At 32.9% G+C, this 19,884-nt stretch overlaps 1 long non-coding RNA gene across 1 annotated transcript; it reads left to right on the forward strand.

Annotated features, from left to right (window-relative positions):
* The first annotated feature begins 3,548 nt into the window (after positions 1 to 3,548).
* Positions 3,549 to 12,348, forward strand: LOC131935650 (uncharacterized). The gene is made up of 4 exons (XR_009385963.1): positions 3,549 to 3,604; positions 7,221 to 7,361; positions 8,033 to 8,590; positions 9,590 to 12,348. It is a non-coding gene; the product is annotated as an uncharacterized LOC131935650 (long non-coding RNA).
* The last annotated feature ends 7,536 nt before the right edge of the window (positions 12,349 to 19,884 follow it).

Here is a 19,884-nt window from a genome sequence, read left to right on the forward strand (position 1 = left end):
AAAGAGCAAAAAAAGGCGCCGATTTTTTAACGCGTTCTATATACGTGTATTATATATATATCTCTATATCTCTCTCTCTCTCTCTCTCTCTCTATATATATATATATATATATATATATATATATATATATATATATATATATATATATATACTAGCCGTCCCGGCCAGGCCCTGCTCTGGCTTCTGTGAAAAACTTTCTGTTAAAGACCATTACCTGTGTGTTTAGTAATCATCATAAACTCGGCATTGCCCACCCAAACCACAACCAACCAAAACCAAAACAACAAAACGCAAACATAACGCTAACACAATTACAAATACAAACGAAAACAAAAACCTAACAACAAACCCAACCACAACCACAACCACAAACAGCAATACAAACACAAAGAAAAAACAAACAAAAAAGCAAACGAAAACAAAAACCTAACAACAAACCCAACCACAACCACAAACACCATTACCAACCAATAACAACACAAAAAAAACGAAAAAGCAAACGAAGACAAACCAAATCCAAACGCAAAACCAACCAAAAACACAAATACAAACCCAAAAAAAAAAACACAAACAAAAACGAAAAAAGAGAGAACAAAAACTAACCAAATCAAACCGCAACCACTAACGCAAACCCAACCTAAACACAAAGAAAACACTAACGCGAACATAAACGCAAAGTGCTCACAGTCTAGCCCGGGGCGGAATCGCCTGTTTTAGCTTAATAAACGACTATAGTACCCCAACTTATTCATAGTCTTTTGCACTCACTTAAACGAACGCGCCTGTTTTAATTTAATGAACAATTATAATACTCCAAGCTTATCCGTAAAATACATACAACATTTGCACTTGATCAATCCCCGCTAATTATGTAATTATTTTTTTTCCAACACCAAAACAAAGTAATAAAAAGTAAATTCTTTTCCACTAATGCAATGGTTTTATAAAGGGAAGTAATTGTGTTTTCCTAATTTATCAAAGGGAAGTAAGTGCTATAGGACTAAATAAAGACATAATTAGAATTTTTGTAAAAGATGATATTTTTTTAAAACTTGTGTTTAATGAACATGCCGAAAATTATTACTTTCAGTTTGATAAATGAAAATTATTCCCCAAAACTTTCAATATTAACTTTTTAACTCATAAATTTAGACCATAAGGACTTTAATTATCTAACACTTAAATCCATCGAAGATCCACGACAAACATATGTGTTACATACAGAATTGAGCTTTATATATTATATATATATATATATATATATATATATATATATATATATATATATATATATATATATAATTACTAGCTGTATGTCCTTACTTCGCTATGATGTAAAATAAATTGAAAGTAGCACTCTGAAGAAATAAGAAAAAAAACACAATGTAGGCCGACAAAACAAAAATTGTATCAATCTAGAACAAAAACAACAACAAAAATCTACACACACTACAACCAAAAACAATGAACGTAACACAATCTGTTTTGTAATTCTTGTAAACAAATTTCTTACATAATAATTACTGGGAAATTATTTAAGACAAGTGAAATAGGGGAAATAATCACTCTCCTAATATAAATATGTATATATCTACACATTTAATTATAAATGTCAAAACAAATAAATAATTACTTTAGAATATAATCAAATTGCTTAACACTATTCTTGTTTACAAAATGTTTTTGTCTATAATCTATAATCATAATTTTATAGATCGTCATCATAAATGCTAAAAGATTACAGCATAATGAAAGTTTTTAAAATCAGAGTTGGTATAAAACCATGATTTTCGATATTATAGAAAACATTTGGAATAAAAGCCTACGTTTAACTAAATTTCCGTCTTTTAGTTCAGATCATATATTTTAATTAACTACTGCTTCTTTGTGATCTTTAAAGATCATTTTTTAACATAGTGATAGCTATGGGTTAGATCACTGTATTGATCACACACCTTTTTACTGGTAATTGCAAAAACAATATTCACAGAGTTTTACGCGGCATGGTACTTTGGTACATCACTACGCGATTTTCTACATATACTTAACAGATCAGTTCGGGGTGGGTTGGGGGGGGGGGGGTGTGGGTTCAACTTCATTCACCACTGTCCGGTCACTTTAGTTCAATTATCCAACCCAGTGTATACCTAGGTGTGACATTAATGTCGCTCTACACAATTGTTGTGGTGAGGTGTGGGGGGGGGGGGGGGGGAAGATAACCAACTCAGAGTGAACATAGAGTCAGTTTTTAGATGACTGTTCTAAACATACATGTATATTACACAAATATATATTACACAAATATATATTACAGAAATAGTTTTAAATAAGTAGCAGTGGTATTATGACAATATTTTTTTTACAGAGGGGTCCATGGGGGAGGGGGGTTGTAACTGTTTCATTTAATTTGTAATCGTAATCACTATCGCCCAAACTGTAAGAATTCTACTACTTCATAGTGTTGACGTTGTTGAACTTGTCAAAATTTCCCCACCACTACGCAGTTTGCTCATCAGTAAATTTAAATAGAGGTGCCACATCAGTTGTATTTGTTTCTGTATTGTAATTTTAAAAAAAATTAATCACACGATTCAAACTGTATATATAAAGTAATTATGTGTGAAGTTTTATGTATAACATTTTCTAATTCAATTATTCGTAAGCAAATACATTATGCAGTTGCCTTAAACTTAACACCCCTCTTGCCATGTGGTACTACCCGTAGAGGTTTTTTAAACATTGCAATGCATCGTAATGGTTATTTTTAGAATAGCAAACTGATGCAGCTGTTAATACGCGTTGTAAACGTAGACACTACTAGACTAACACAATAATGCTTAATTGCTGCATGAAAAGAAATCTTGTGATTTACATAGATGTGCCGACCAAAAATATTTTTTTAACAAATATCATTGTTTAAAAATTTGAGTTTAAAAAGTTTCCAAAAAGGCGCCACTTTGCTGAAAATGGCCATAGGGGGAGCGGCCGCTCCCCCTGCTCCCCCCCCCCCCCCCCTGCGTACGCTACTGAGATAAATATACTTTAGAGATCGCAAATTGCAATTAGCTATTGATCGGGTTTTTTTAACACAATTATTTTAAAGGCCTCTTGGAAAATTCATAGACTTAAATAAAAAAAAAGACAGCCATCTATATTGCTAAATAAACGTAGTCTACAGTCTACAGTGTTTCTTTCAGACTTTTTCTCCGGGGGGGGGGGGCACTTGAAATTTTCTTTTTGGACACTGTTAAAAGTATATATTTTCGATATAAATTCCATTTCGCCCCACCCCTTCCCAAAGAGATGCCTGGAAGAAACTCTGGTAGTCTATGTGTAATAGTTTCTCTGTTTATTCAAGACCTTGAATTCGAATGGATGAGCTATGTAAGAATGGTTCAATACTAAATGCATGCATCGATTGGACCTATTTACTAAGTTAATTATCTGTGCAGTAGAATAAAATACGTTTACAACTTTTATATTATTTTTTTTGGCATGGATTTTTGACATAATCATGAAATCTGTATCTGGCAAGCTAAGGTAACAAATTTAAACAAAATCTAAAAATAATGAGATCGACATTTTCATTACTGAAAACTACTGGTAAACCATTAGGCCTAGAGATCTAGATTACGTTTTTTGGTTTAACTCAAGTTCTAGAATCTAAACTAGTCTAGATCTAGATCTAGATTAGATCTAGAACTAAAAAAAAAATTAAAACGAATTGTAAAAAGGTAGCATCTAGAATCTAGATCTAGATCTAGGATTCTAGGAAGTAGGACGAATCTAGGTAATCTATCGTTTTGGGTACGTAAAATCGCCCGCGGCTATTAATGTACGAAAACGTTACCTCATTGTCAAGGCTGTAATAGAAGTATATTGTGATATGTTTGTGTCAAATATTATAGATAAATGAATAATAAACCTAAATCAATGGCTAAATATATTAATATAGGCCAGAAATTAACTGTAAACAGCAGTGTCTGCAAGCAAGATTTGCTATATAAACAGCAACCATTTTAAAATAGAGTGACTTCCGCCTGAATCTCGCGCTATAAGTCTATAAAAATAAAACTTTAACAAGATGGCTGCTATAGTAAATGAGCATGTTTGCATCTGTTGGAAACATCGCTGGTGTTCATTTATTACTGAAAAGTTTTAATTCAATTGTTTAAAAACAGGTACATAAATGAAACACGGAAACATTTTTGTATTTTTCAAAACATAAATCCTCCTCAAAATGTGAAATAATTATTAAAATGTAAGGAGTCACCTGTTTTTCACATTACTAGTCGCGGGCGATTTTACGTACCTAAAACGATAGATTACCCGAATCTAGAATTCTAGATCTAGATCTAGAAATCTAGATCTAGGTTCTACCGTTCTAGACCTAGAATTAGTAGAATCTAGGAGTTTAGCTAGTTGCACTCAATTTTTAAAAATTGTAGCCTAAATAAATAAAAAAAAAATGACAATAATGACGGGGTTGTATTAAGGGGACTAAATGTTGCAAAATCATGAAAATGATACCAATTTTTAAACTTTATGTTTGATGAACGGTTCTCTAGATGTGATGGTTTAGTTTTAGGGTAAAAATTGCGGGGACAATTATGGAAAATAAAACAAAAATTGGTCACGTCAAGAGTATAGAAAAAAGGCGAATGGGAAATAACTCTGCGTAGGCGCACAATTATAATTTTCAAATAAGTATTTTTTTAATGCATTTACAACTGCATAGAGATTAGAGTGAGTATCTCTACCAAGATATTAATAAATTATTTAATTTAAAAGTGGTCTATTAAAAGTTATTTAAATAAAAATAGACCACTGGCTTGATTAGGCCTAAATCGTTTATTTAACTCAAACGTAATAAGTAATAGTAAAAATAAAAGAAACTGGCTGAGTAAAAACAAAATAAACATTCCTAATTCTTAGGTAAACGATATCAGAGACAGATCAGTACTGACAGTGCAACATATATGAGTGTTTTTGACTTATCGGAAGCATGTTAGTTAAGAGGTAACCTTTGGATTTCGTTAGATGAACTGAATATAACTGGCGCGAAACAAGCAGCAACGTTATCAAGAATCTAGCATTTCACACAGCTATGTAGACAGACGCTAGACACGAGGGTTTCTGTCTGACTTTGGCCTCCAGTTTTAAATAGACATCTTGCCCCCTGGTTTTAAATGTGAGGGACAGTTTGGTCGTGGGATGACCTACGATCACCAGGCCGGATACCGATTTATCAGTTTAGTTAGCGGGCGTACTACATACTACTAGACCACACTGTACAGTTGCGATAATATTTTACAAAAGCTTGGGGATATGGGGTCTGGAAAAACATCTGGCAACAATGAGGATAAGCTATGTATGGGGAAGGGGAATAATATGTGTAAAAAAAGAGTGACTTTATTTGTGGACAGGGCAGATTCAATTCCGTACCACGTTTAGAAAAGCAAAAGGTACCTCAGGATTACATAGCAAACTTATCAACCATACTTTCAACTTAATTTTTAGATATAATATTCGAAAAAATCAAAACACACTAACTTAACAAAAGCAACTCTTACTCAATTAGCACCCGACTCAAAGGTCTTTAGCTCAGATGTCGTCCCCCCCCCCTCCTTAAACAATCGTTATTTGAGTGTGAGTGGGTATCAAGCAAATAAATATAGGCCTTTGTTTACAAGGGTATGTTTTATTTTTTAGCAAGATAAACTAATGGAATATGAAATAAATGAAGACTATCAGTGTACACATTCAGCTTGTTACAATAGAATGAACACACTCGTAAAATTATTTATAACTGATATTTCTTATATTAATAAGATTGGATCCCACACAGTCTACTAGGTGAATTGAATCAACCAATGTTCAATTCTGTCATCTGGTGCTAGGGCCTTGTCGTGGCTTGGCAGCTTGCGTACCCTGACGACCCCCAGAGCTATACCAGCGGGAGTGTTAACTCCTGGCAGGTTCAACCAAGCTGGGAAGGTCTGCGCGGGTAGGGGTCAGACGAAAGCTAGCACCCTGGTCCTCCAGGTTGGGGGTTGAGCATAAGGTCAGCAACCTTATCTCGTAAAACAAATTACCCGCTACAGAAACGCAGACAGAGAGAAACAAAGACAGCTCGGACCAGGGGAAAAATGGATCTCCCGATGGAGAATTTATGACAGTTGGAGAGACTAGCCCTGGACAGAGACGTCTGGAAAGCTCTTGTCAGCGGCCTATGTCCCAGTAGGGACGACAGGCAAACATGACATGACATGAATGTTCAATTAATAATTTCCACCTTTGGTTTATAATGTTTAAGACCGCTTAGATACATCTTTATTTTACATTTTAAATAGACCTTATGGCCTAATAATATAATACAAATATACTGACTATTCTATAGTAACTATACTATAGTAATAGTATAATTAAGTATAAGTCTGAAGTCTAGAGTCTAGTCTAGGAGTCAAGTGACTAGTATAGTAGACAACTACTAAACTTCACTAAACTCTAGTCTAGTAAACTGCAGTGCCAGCAGCATGTTAGGGCCTAGGCCATGTTTAGTTGGGGGGGGGGGGGGGGGGAAATAACCGGCAATTTTTAATTGCAAAGTTTCTCAACTCAAAGCATAAATAATAATAATGAAATGATGTGTTTAGGGCCTGCAGACTGGATTTTTTTATCCAATTTATTTACCTTTCAAGTAGCTTATTTCAATGATCTAGGACCTAAATTCTAAATCGTCCTAGGTTGATTAAGTGCAGGCTAATCAACATGAACCCATCTTAATTAGTAAATTACTTTATTATTCTTTTGGATTAACTTTCAGTATTATGCCTAATAGATTATTTTAGAAATAGTGTAATTGAAAACATAATGCAATTATTGCAATCAGATCTTGTCATATTTTATAATTATAATGCTTAAGGGAACCCTTAACTACAATTTTTGCATTATGTATATCACAATAAAGTAAACTGCTAGTCTCTTGACATTAGCTGTGAGTGCTAATTTATGCTGCAATCAATAACATAAACTTACATCTTTATAGGTTGTTTTTTTTTTAAAGTTTAACAGTATGGAAAACCACTTTTCTCTTGACCTGCTGGCTATAAATGTTACTGTTACATGAAATGACAGCCAACTTGGAATAGGTGCATTACTTTTTTTGGCTTGATGAAGCATCAACATTTTGACTAAAACATGTGATATGTATTTTCAGGTGAAGATACTGAAGGCCATGCATTAGTTTTAAGGCACCTGATATATGGCCCAAACTGTTGTGATAACTCTCCTTGCTGGAAGAACGGCACCTTTTCAAAAAGCAACCTCAAACTTACGGGGAACACAATGTGTGGTCTAGGTAAGGGCTCCTATCCTTTTTATAGATTGGTAGATATGGGTGGATTCTTTGGCTAATAAGAAGGATGGGTAGTATATCAATAATCAAGAAGCTGTTAAAACTATTTAAATTGAATCATTACTGTGTAATGTATATTGAAAAAACCCACTTAAACAGCTAATCACATCATTAGTAAGTTATGATTAGAAAATGCATCAGAAACTACTAGATGCATTTATGTTTCTAAAAATTATAAAACATCAGCATATAAAAGATTGTTACTGGTAGTCTTATTTTTAAGCTACCTATATATAACCTAAGTCTAATAGCAATACTAGAAATAGCCAATAAGTTTTATAATTAGTAGTTGTATTACTAATGTTATCAATATTGTAAAGTGAATTATAAGCAAGTTAAGTTCCCCTTTCAAACCTGACAGTCTATGGGGCAAGTGAAGTAAAGCTAAAAATAACTTTACTTGTAACAATTACTGTTACTAAACCTAGCCATTTCGTAATTGAATTTAAGTAGGTTGAGTTTTCTATTTACCTTTTATGCAAAATAAGTATTACCCAGTCATTTTTTCAGGGAGCAAGTTTACTTTTTAATAAATTATCATTTATGTTATTCACTTCATGTTATAATTAGTGTTGTGTAAAGTTTTTATAGTGTTTTATTTTGTTCTATTACAGGTCATGAGGCTAACTAAAGCCTACACAAAACCACTGCATCAAGTCCAAAACTTTTGATGAAAGTACTGTCTGCTGGAAGTGTAAAAATAATCCGTGACCATAACTAGTTCCCCAAGGCAATCTGATTTCATTTTTATAGTCAATAACACCAGTCAGTGAAATATATTTCCTCTCAATATGATGTCTCTCAATATGACGTCCGCTTTTAAGTGTAATTGTTTTTCCATACTCCGAGTCAGCCTTGCCCAACGACTATGTCTGCATCAACCACTACTAGTAATTCTAGTAATGGCACAAAGTCTTCTAAGTATCACTTAAAAACATGTGGCTTGTGGGATATTAAGGAAGGGTATATCGTGAATTTGTTTACGTACTGTGTATCTGCAACAGCACAGACCAAGACATTATTTGCACTGCAGTTGAAAAGAATTTTCACAAACCTTTGGCTATTGCCATTAGTCATCTTTATCCTGCATTCTGGCCATTCAAACTATAGTATAGTTTGGTGAGAAAAGTAAAACTGCATATTGAAGACATGTGGATAACAGTTTGAGACAAGTAAGTGTGTGATATTTATCCGATTGTAGATATAAGTATTATAAGTGGTATACGCTGACTTCAGTTATGTTAATAATTTTTATTGTGACATGTTAGAGGTCTTGTGTTTTTTTTATTTTTTTTTTATTTTCAGGTTTATATTTTTATTAATATTTGCTTACCTTAGTAAATACATTTTTATTGTTTGTTTAATTAGCAGTTGTCAATTTTTCGACATTGTACTGGCTAGTCCAAAATGATTCAAAGTTTACTTTAGAACTTCATTGGTTTATGTATGTTTCTTAAACATTCAGTAAGAAAAGGCCATGAATATACCAGCTTAAAGCAAAAAGAACTTTTTGCATTACCAACAAACTTTACACCCAATCTTTGGTTAAATTTACTTGAACAATTATTTTAAATAGCTTACAGTGAATAGAACAATGCAAAGTTTGTATTTGACACTATAGTGATAAACCTGCACTTTATGTAGTATGAGTAAGTTAATAGCCTCTAATAACATACAAGAGTCAAGCTTTAAAGAAACCAAACAGAAACACCTTATTTTAACACTCAAGTCTGTTGCTCTTTTTTTTTTCAAAATATTTTTTTAAAACTACAAGAAAATATTTTAAGTTAAAGTACTTGAAGTTGAAGTAAATTGAATGAAGTAGGCTTTTTAAAATTTTATTTAAGTCTAGTATTTAAAAAGAAACATAAAAACAACTCATGATACATATATTTTTATATCAAATGTAGCCATTAGGGTACAGGGAAAATGATTTGATAATCATGAAAGATTATTTTTATTTTATTTTTAAATTTTTAGTAACAAGAGTAATGGATATTATCTTACCCTGTGGACTAAGATGAGAGATAACCCAAATTTTACATTTATAATATCCAACACACTTTGCCTCCCTTGTCTAGTGTTTTTGTTTGCATTACAATTTAAATTTGTTAATGTAGGTTCAACAGCACTTATCACTGTATCAAATGTGTAACTTATTTCATTCACAGTTTGATACTGTCTTCATTGCAGTTTCTCCTTAATACAACATGATCTGAAAGAGGTAGCAGTGATGCCTCTGCTTCTATACAGTATGTTCGGAAAGAATTCGTGAAAGCTTTGAAAATGGCACAAGTTTCTGGCCCTTTGGTAACAGTTGATGAGCAGCTTAAAATTATCAGAAGTGTTGATGTAGAGACCATGTATCCTCTCACAGCTCAATCAAACTTCGGTAAAATTTGACTCATTCTTCATCTGGGGCACAATACAGCTATGAAGCTTTGTGAACCTTTCTTCAGCAAATGGCAGAACTTAACCTGTAACTATTTTTTACTGACACAGAGATCTGTAACATTTTGTGTAAAAAAAAAAATGTAGTAGGAACATTGAGAAAAATTAATTACCAGATGAATTCAAGGATCCTAAATAAATAAAACCAGTGGAGTCAAAATATTTCTTTAGAAAGGATTCAATATTGGTAAGCTACAAATCTGGCTCCAAACAACAATGAAATAAGGACTAACATGCATAATGTTGCAATGATGATAAGTATTACAAAGACTACTTGAAAATTTCTGTTTTTACAGTTCAACTTCAATCAAGAGTCTGCAAGAAAGTACATAAAAAGGTGGCCTGTGATTTTTTTTACATTCTAGATTATAGTATCAATTGCAGATAACATAATATAATGTTAACTGCATGATGACATTTGTAGATTCTTCCAACTTAATACTGCCACAAGTTCATTTGCCTCACGCTGAACGCCATATACAGTTGAACGTGTTGCAGACCACATTGGAGTAAATACTGGACTGAGATGATTATACATATTAACAGATGTTCCTGCCACAATCACAGCATAAAAATCTTGCAACGTTTCCTAACCACTTGACAGTCAGGAAAACCTCCAAAGCTCTATAAAGTGTACCACATAAAATTAAATCAGTCAAGATCATACTGTTTCAGTGTGCACAGCATGTGCTAATACTTTTAATTTTTAAAAATGAAAGCTTTTTTGTTAACAGAAAAAAATGAATTTTTTTTCCCTTTAATTTTGCATTAATTATGGACAAATTAAACAACTGAAGCCAATTTTTTAGAGGAGGATTATAAAAATGTAGAAAATTTAGCTTTATTTAGCATCCTCTATGTCAGGGGTCTCCAAACTTTTCAGCCCGAGGGCCGCATTAACTATCAAATATCAGTTCGGGGGCCAGAGTTTCTTTCAGAAATCTCTTCCGGTCGCCCCTCCCCGAAGAAAATCTTCCCTTTCTCCACCCCCACCCCCCCCACCAACGAAATAAAATTCATATATAAATATATACACATTTCAAATGTCGTCCACGCTGGAGAAAAAAGTCTAAAAGAAACACTGTCGGGGGCCGACAACACACTCGAGGTCGAAGTTTGTTCTCATATTGTTCTTCAGGTATTTCATTCTTGAAAACGTTTGTTCACACAGGTAGGACCTATGTTGTTCCAAAATTTGAAAGGTAATTTAATGCAAAAGTTTTAATTTTCTGAAAGTCTTCCTTGGGCAAAATCTTATAAAAACCCACCTGCCCTTCATTGAACTTGTCTCTAAGGAGGTCATCTGCTTGCAATTCAGCTCATCTGGGCAACTGGCCACATTGGATCTGAAGACATTTAGGTGGGCGTATAGATCAGAAACTAGATTTCCCTCTCTTGTAGTTTTAGGTTCAGAAAATTTAAATGACTAGTTATGTCTACAGCAGAGGGCTATTTCTATACCCACTCTTCATCAGACATTAATGGCCGCGGTTCGCCTTTACTTTGCACAAAACTTTCCCACAACTTAGCTATTTTACTCCTGTGTAATATGGTAAATCTTGCGATCCTGCGTTTGCATCTTTCAACATGTCTCTGAACTACCTATGGTTGAGCCCATTAAATTCACCATCTTCACCACAGGATTTAGTACACAGCTAGTGTCCATATATTTAGCACACAATGCTTGGTGGCGAATAATACAGTGCAGGAACATTGGTTGCAGTACAGTATGTTTTTCTCATTCGCTTGTCCAACCAACCATTTCTTTATATGCCACTCATGTACTTTCCTCCATCAATTGTCAAGTAAATTAGTCCATTCCTAGTTATAATCAGCAAATGTTTTTAACTCATTGAATATAACCTCTCAGGTAACAGTGCCATACATGTTATGTAGGGAAGCCAGCTCTTGTGTTATGTTTAGGTCTTCATCCACACCTCTAATGAACACAAGCAGTTGTGAGGTGGAACAGCTGTCCAGCGAATAATCCATTAGAATTTTCAAAAATGGCGAAACTTGCTATTTGAGCCACAATGTTTTCACCAATGTCTGCAACACGGCCGGCAATAGTATTTGCACCCAAAGCTACATTTTCAAATTGTTTTGAATTTTCTGGGCAAAGTTCCTCAGCCACTACAACAAACATTTTTTCCGAGGACAAAAAGACTCTGCGGGCCGGATGAGATGACCTCGGGGGCCGCATCCGGCCCGCGGGCCGTAGTTTGGAGACCCCTGCTCTATGTGATCAATTGCTGGTAATCGTCACAGCTGTTTGAATGTACATGAGTCATGTAGGTATTAACTACATGCTCAGAAGTTAAGATTTGGAGGTCGCCTTGAAGAAATAGGCGTGAAAAATAATGTAGGAAGTTTTATTCTATTTTTAATTGTAGTTATTAAGTTGTTTTCAAATTAGAGTTGCTTTGCTCAAATATGTCTGTTTTTATAATCATTGAGTAAACCAATTTATGAATTACAAAATAAAGGCTCTATTATTTGTTTTGTATTTAACCATGTTCCAACTTTTTTCATATTGAAATTGAAGTCATATTTTATTAGGAGAAGTTTATAACAATTAAAATACATAAAAAATCGGTTGCTTATAAACATTCTTTTATAAGTGGTGAATTTTAGGGATTTATGATAAAGGACAAGTCACCCACAATTAAATAAACAACTTATTTTATATACACATCTCATTGAATTTAATAGCTACATTGTTGTTACATTGATTAGAAATACATAAAAAAACTCCATTTATTTTAAAGATATATATCAAACTACAAAAATCAACCTCAAAACTCATACTTTCTTGTGTTAAGCAAATTAAAAAAAAAAACCGTAAACTAAATATAAGAGCAACCATCAAATGAATGTTACACTACTTACACAAACTTGTATCATAATATATCCTAGCATAATTTACGAACACTTGTGATCAATTAAGTGAAAACAACTGATAGTTTTAATGATGTATGACGAATAATGTAGATTAATTGCGTATTTACATACTATTCTAATGAATTTACAGTTTTCATGTCTGAATATAGTTTATCTAAAAATTTTAAACAAATCAAAGCTCTGTAATGTTTTGAGTTGCTTGTCAAACTAAATTACCTTACTTGAGATAGTCTCATGTATTTCTAAGTGAAGTACTTTTGAGCTTTAAAAAATGACTAAACTAGAATTGAAATTACCTAAACAGCAGGAAACTAATTATTAAATATTACACAAAATTAAAATAGATATGTCTCCTTTGAAATTTATACCATTAAATTTAAAAATAGTTGAATCATGTTAAAACAGAGTAAACAGTACATTATAAAGAAAATGGCTGCAAATAAAATTTAGTTTGAAACATACATTAGTTTAGTATATTAAAATAAACGCAATACAAAAGTTTGGCTAACAAAAAAAAAAAAACCATGATAAATCTATATATATATATATATATATAAAACAATGTGTGTGTGTCTTTTATGCATTACCACACCTCTTATCACATCGCCGTTGAACTTTGGGAAGTTGTTAAGAATATTCCTGGGGAGGTTTCTGCGAAAAAAAAAATACAAATTCGCAGGGGTGGCGCCCCGGCAGGGCGCGATTTGTTTTTTTTCTCTATATACGATATATAAAAGTAAAAGTCGATTTTGGTTTGACACCATTTATCCGATCGCCATCGAATTTTTGGCTAACAAAAAAAAAAATCATGATAAATCTATATATATATATATAAAACAATGTGTGTGTGTCTTTTATGCATTACCACACCTCTTATCACATCGCCGTTGAACTTTGGGAAGTTGTTAAGAATATTCCTGGGGAGGTTTCTGCGAAAAAAAAAATACAAATTCGCAGGGGTGGCGCCCCGGCAGGGCGCGATTTGTTTTTTTTCTCTATATACGATATATAAAAGTAAAAGTCGATTTTGGTTTGACACCATTTATCCGATCGCCATCAAATTTTGGTGAGTTCATTAGAACACTTTGGGGAAGGGTTATGTTAGAAATTAATTTTCACATAGGCGGCGCCACGGGAGGGTACGATTTTTCTCTATATCTCGTATATAAAAATAATAAAAGTGAATTGCCGTGACACCGTTCACACGATCGCCATGAAACTTTGGGGATTTCATTATAAAACTCCAGGAAAGGGCTCAGTAAAAAATCATTTTTAATTTCGCAAGGGCGGCGCCACGGGAGGGTGCGATTTTTCTCTAGATACGGTATATATAAATAAAAGTCGATTTTGGTTTGACACCGTTATCCGACAGCCATGAGCCTTTGGGGGAGTTGATTGGGACACTCTGGGGAAGGGTTTTGTAAAAAAAAAAATTTTAGTTTCGCAAGAGCGGCGCCACGTGAGGGTGCGTTTTTTCTCCCTATACGGTATATAAAAATAATAAAAGTGAATTGCTGTGACACCGTTCACACGATCGCCATGACACTTTGGGAGGATGTTGAGCATATTCCTGGGGAGGTTTTTGCGCTAAAAACATTTTCAAATTTGCAGGGGTGGCGCCCTGGCAGGGCGCAATTTGTTTTCCCTGTATATATGGTATATAAAAATAAAATTCGATTGCGGTCTCACAACGTTCATCCGATAGCCATCAAACTTTAGGGACTTGATTAGAACACTCCAGGGAAGGGTTCCCTAAAAAAATCATTTTAATTTCGCAAGGGCGCCGCCACGGAATGGTGGGATTTTTCTTAATATACGGTATTTAAAAATAAAAGACTATTGCGGTTCGACACAATTTATCCCGGTGCCATAACATTTTAGGGAGTTGATGAATACTCCTGAGAAGGTTTCTGGGGTGGGAGGAGGGAATAAGGGTGGGTGGGTGGTGTGGGCGGAGAAATTTAATTTTGCATGGGCGGCCCCCCGGCATTATGCGATTTAGCGCCCTGGTCTTTCCCGTGAGCGCTATGGTGAATACGTTCGGTCTAAACAGGTTGATAGACAATGGATAGGATGGGGCGTTACAAACGCTTACTAAATTGAATCAAGCGTGTCCTCTGGCGCCCTGGTAAGGTGCGATTAGGCTGCAAATAAAATTGTCTGTTTCGGCCCCCAAAGGCTCACATGGGTCGCTTAGGGCCATGTAATACGTTTTATTTTAATAATCAGAAAAATTAACCAAGGTAAGATTATTAACTGGGATGTTTCTTTTTGTCCGTAAAAAATCCAAACAGGTTCGTCACTTTGCGAATGATGCAATTAGCATCTATTTTTAGATAATCCAAACAGAAATTGAGATCGAGCTTGTATATTTTTTTTGATACGACATACATGATTTAGATCAAGAACTGCATATTGTTTTAGTAACAAAAAATAGCAGTAAATCTATTTTTTTTTTACATTGTAGTATAACTGCTTTGTTCCCTACAGAAAATTATATTAAGAATATAATATTTAACTTGATTTTCCAGAATCAAGATAGTGATATTACACTACTACAAGCTGTGTTAATGGACATCAAGAAGAATGCTAGTTCATGTAATTAGAAAAAAATTATTAGTGTAAATACATTCAATTTGCAAATTCAAATTGAATTTCTTGCGTATGAACATCAGAAATGTAGTTGCTTATTTACAACGCAGTAATCTGACTGTAAACAGTTAAATACTTACACAGTCTTTAAAATAAAGCAACGAGTAATAAAGCATGCGTAAATCAAATATGATTACACATTTTTAAAGCAAGAAAACAAACAATTTTTAAAAAAATGTGAAGCACCTTTACTTGTGCTAATTATGTATTTTTTTTTCTTGAGTCACATAAAAACAAATGTTTGTAAGCATTTGCAAACTTTGGACTAAATATTACGTAGATAATGAAATTAACTGACGCATTCAGCTGGTAAACTAAAATGATTAAGTATTGTGTAAACAGCGCACAATACAATGAAAATAGTTGTTTATCAGCCAATGTGAAGTTAAGTATATTTGTTGGAATTAAAACAGGAATTACTACACATACACATATTGTTAATGTTATTTTAATAGACCTGACATCTTTGATTCTCTTATTTCTTGTCTCTAAAGAAGTTACTTTCTTCATACTTTTGTAAGATATTGTTAGCCTTATTATGATCAAAAATGTGCACATTATTATTAAACATGTTGGAATAAATATTGCAACAGCTATGAAACTTTGGAAATAAATAATATATCCATTTGTGTAAGAAAAGTCGCTATTATAAGCTATAGGAATTGAGTCGTTAACTGGGCTGTAAAAGTCCAATTTTATATATGTGGAAAAAGCTCGTGGAATGTAAAATATTCCATCACATACAAATATCGTGATAACAATACATTTTATCCTATAGGGTGTTAGAACTGATGACGCAAAAAACGGAAAACACACAGCTATCATCCTCTCTACAGCGATTAACGTCACCATGTGGGAGCTTACACAGACTGCCCACTGGTTCCATCCTTGACCAATTGCTATGTAATAAGCATAAATATTTAATCCTAATCTGTAATCAACAGTACTAACAATGTAAGGTAATTGATTCCAGATCTGAGTCATTGAAAAAAACATATCTGTAACAGCTAGGGCCGTTAAAAGAATGTTTGTGGTCTCGTTTAATCCATTGTGAATCAGAATAATAATGGTTGCAGAGTTTCCTAGAATACTAAAAACTCCAACAATTGGAAGCAAAATATAATTAACGACCAGATTTTCCGCCAAAAGCACAGAATATGAAACCTCACAATAAAAAGTGGAAAAAAAGTTCACCAAAGTTTCATTTGATGTTGATTGTTCAAAATTAATCTCAGACATACTTTGTATCTATGCTGAATGGCTAAAAGAAAAAACAGAAGAAAAATATAGTTATTAAATGTATGCCTAAAATATTGCAAGAGCTAATTATTTATATAAATAGAAACAGCAAGTTGTCAAATGCCTTAGTGCCGTTCCAAATTTACAGAATAGGGAATATCAATGAAACTAGGAACAAAACTTACACACAATTTTAAAAATCTAAGTTCTCAAAAATGGATCATTTTTATTTCATCTGCGCTATAGTTAACCAATGATTACACTCCAACTTTATAATTCCACTAGAACTATGTAAATCTGTCTGTGTAGGGCTGGTAAGTAGGTCACCAACCAGATCTATGGCTCATACAGGTTCTATTGAGCCGCTGGTTACCTACTTACCAGCCCTATAGCTTCGATTTGCTAGCTTATAGGCCCACATGTTTGGAAAACATTTTAATTAAACTTTATGTTTGGCGTTTTGTATCTCGCTTTTTACCACTTTCTCTTTATATACTTATATAATTGATATCTATGAATATTTAATGGTATCATTTTAATAGCCTTCTTTTATCTGTTTTAATAAACAATAATGCATAATTATCACAGAAATATTTGTTTAATGATTAAAAGATAGCCTCAGTTTTTACGATGTATACATAAAAAAAAACAAATATAAACTCTAAATTTAATATAATATTTAAATACACCTATTTCAACTTAACGGATATTTTGAACGTTAAAGCAATAAAGATTTTAATTATGCAAATTTGAAATTTGAAATAGTATTCCCTGGCATACTTATTGAAATATAATTATTATAATTTTCATAGTTGATCTTCCCGGTATGATCACAATAATGCTAACTGTATCCCAAGAATACTTGTTAGACATATCATCTTTGGATTACGATCTACGAGACCCAAAGATGTTTGATGTTTTTTTTAAACTTTTCTAGTGTTACATTAAATTTGCTGTAAAATATTGTAAGACAGCGCCCTTACCTAATCATATATGTGACTGGCTTTATTTTTTTTTTACAGTTTTATACTGTCATTTTGGAAGTTTTAGTTGTCCCGTAATGAATACGTATGGATATATTATTAGTCTTTTGCAACCTATATCGTTCTTAGCTTATATGCACACATACGATATGTTTTGTTTTACTAATATAAAAGCCTTGCCTTTTTGCAAGTGTGTGGAAGTGAATCATGTTTTAACATAAAGAGCACTTAGCTTGCGGCATGGATATCTTATTTTTTATTGAAATATAGAATATTAAAATATAGTCTTGCAGAAAAATTGTACTTTCTTTTTTATTCTTTAATCGAAGTGCAAGACCTAAGAGATTGCTTCTGTATGCAATATTTAGTTTTGTTTGTTTTGATCTAGAATTAATTCAAATGTTTTCCCTTTTTTTTAAATCCACGATTTAAGAGCAGTAAGTTTCAGTTTGTTTCTTTTATTTTCAGGTTAATTACAACTTAAATTAAAAATTAACTGTAATTTAATGTATGGGAGAATTTACACTATCTAAATGTTAAAGTTTTTATAAGGCATAGGAAGTATTTAACTCTCGTTGTTTGTGAATAAGCCGAAGACTGTAAGACGAAGACAATTTCACCATGCTTATAAAAAGAAATGCAGGATTTAAGATTTATCAGATTATTATTTAACAGTAGGTAATTGTAAAGTACGAAATGACAGCACATTTTGTATGCCATTTCGTGAATCCATTGCTGACGAAAATACACACACACAGAGACACAGACACACACACACACACACACATATATATATATATATATATATATATATATATATATATATATATATATATATATATATATATATATATATTCAATTGAAAATTCAATATCTTTTTTACTGCATTTTTATGTTTCAACCGAAATAATCCTAAAATGTTTACATTCATAAGTGTACATACAACAGTAAGGTTTTTAAAAAAAATACCCTAGAAAAATCTTGGTAAATTACAATAGCAGAAAGTATATTATTCAAACGAATCAGGCTAACGTTCTTGTAAAGTATCGATTGTGTTAAAATGTGTACCATCAGGCCTGGTGTAACTCATGCCGTGAGAAACTTGCACACTGTTCGTTCTTAAGACTAAAGGATAGTCTAGAGTCTGCAGTTATTATTCAGAAACAATATAAAAAGTGTATTTATTATTTTCTATGCAATCTACTCATTAAAACAATATACGCATAATTTGAGTTTGTCAAAATAATTACGTAGTGGTTTGTCAGCTTATACTTTTTTTGTAGAAAAACAAAACCTTTAAAAAAAAGAACCATGTTTCAAATCATAGTCATGCGCTAACTCATAATAAATGGGTGGTGTTAATCAACCTGTCATTATCTTCAGTGTTTTCCAACCTCAGTAAATCGATTTTGTGTTCAACAAATTTCTAAGTAAAATGAAATGTAATAACCTACAATTTATCTGTCTTAGTAGTTATTGATTTGTTGAAGCTTCTACTTTAATACTTTAGAATGATTATGATTTCGTTTGGTAGAAACAATGTTACAATATTTACATTTAATTGTCGTAAGTGTATTAATTTTTTTAAGTTAGTGCTTTTATGTAATTAGATATCTTTCATTATGAGATGCAGTATCAAGTTTTAGGAATTACTTTTCAAATTTGTAAAGTTTTGTTACATTAAATCTTCAGAGTTACAAGAATCTCAAGTATCATATATTAAGACGGCATCGTGTATTTAAGTTAGTTTAGGTTTGTTAGTCATTTCGTTGCATTAGTGGTATATTGCAAGCTTATGTATTAAGGCATTTCGTCTTGTCTATCCAATTTTATCTTAAAAATACATGTAACTAAAATATTTATATTGTAATGCTTTGTTATATTCATATGGGAATTCGTACACAAAGTATTTATTACGAGCCGATCCGCGGCGTATCACACGCCGCTATTTTGTTTTATTTTCTACTTTTCAGTTATTCATATGTAACCCTCACTCAGTGGGGATGCTTTTACCCACTGAGGTGTTGTGGTTAAAACGGGCTGACCCTGAGATTAAGTACACACCGACACCGACAGTTGTTGTCCAGTACTCGCTTTATTTACAGCATCGAGCCATGACGGCGATGCAACACAGTAGTACAAAACAAACTAGCCAAGATAAACCAAAAGATCCAAAAACCAAAAGACCAAAAGAAAAACTGTAGCCCTAAAACAAATGTAAATAAAAAAAGTTACATTC

This window comes from Physella acuta, unplaced genomic scaffold (genome assembly GCF_028476545.2).
Source record: "Physella acuta isolate Inbredline_101_S28 unplaced genomic scaffold, ASM2847654v3 ptg000151l, whole genome shotgun sequence".
NCBI lineage: Eukaryota > Metazoa > Mollusca > Gastropoda > Physidae > Physella > Physella acuta.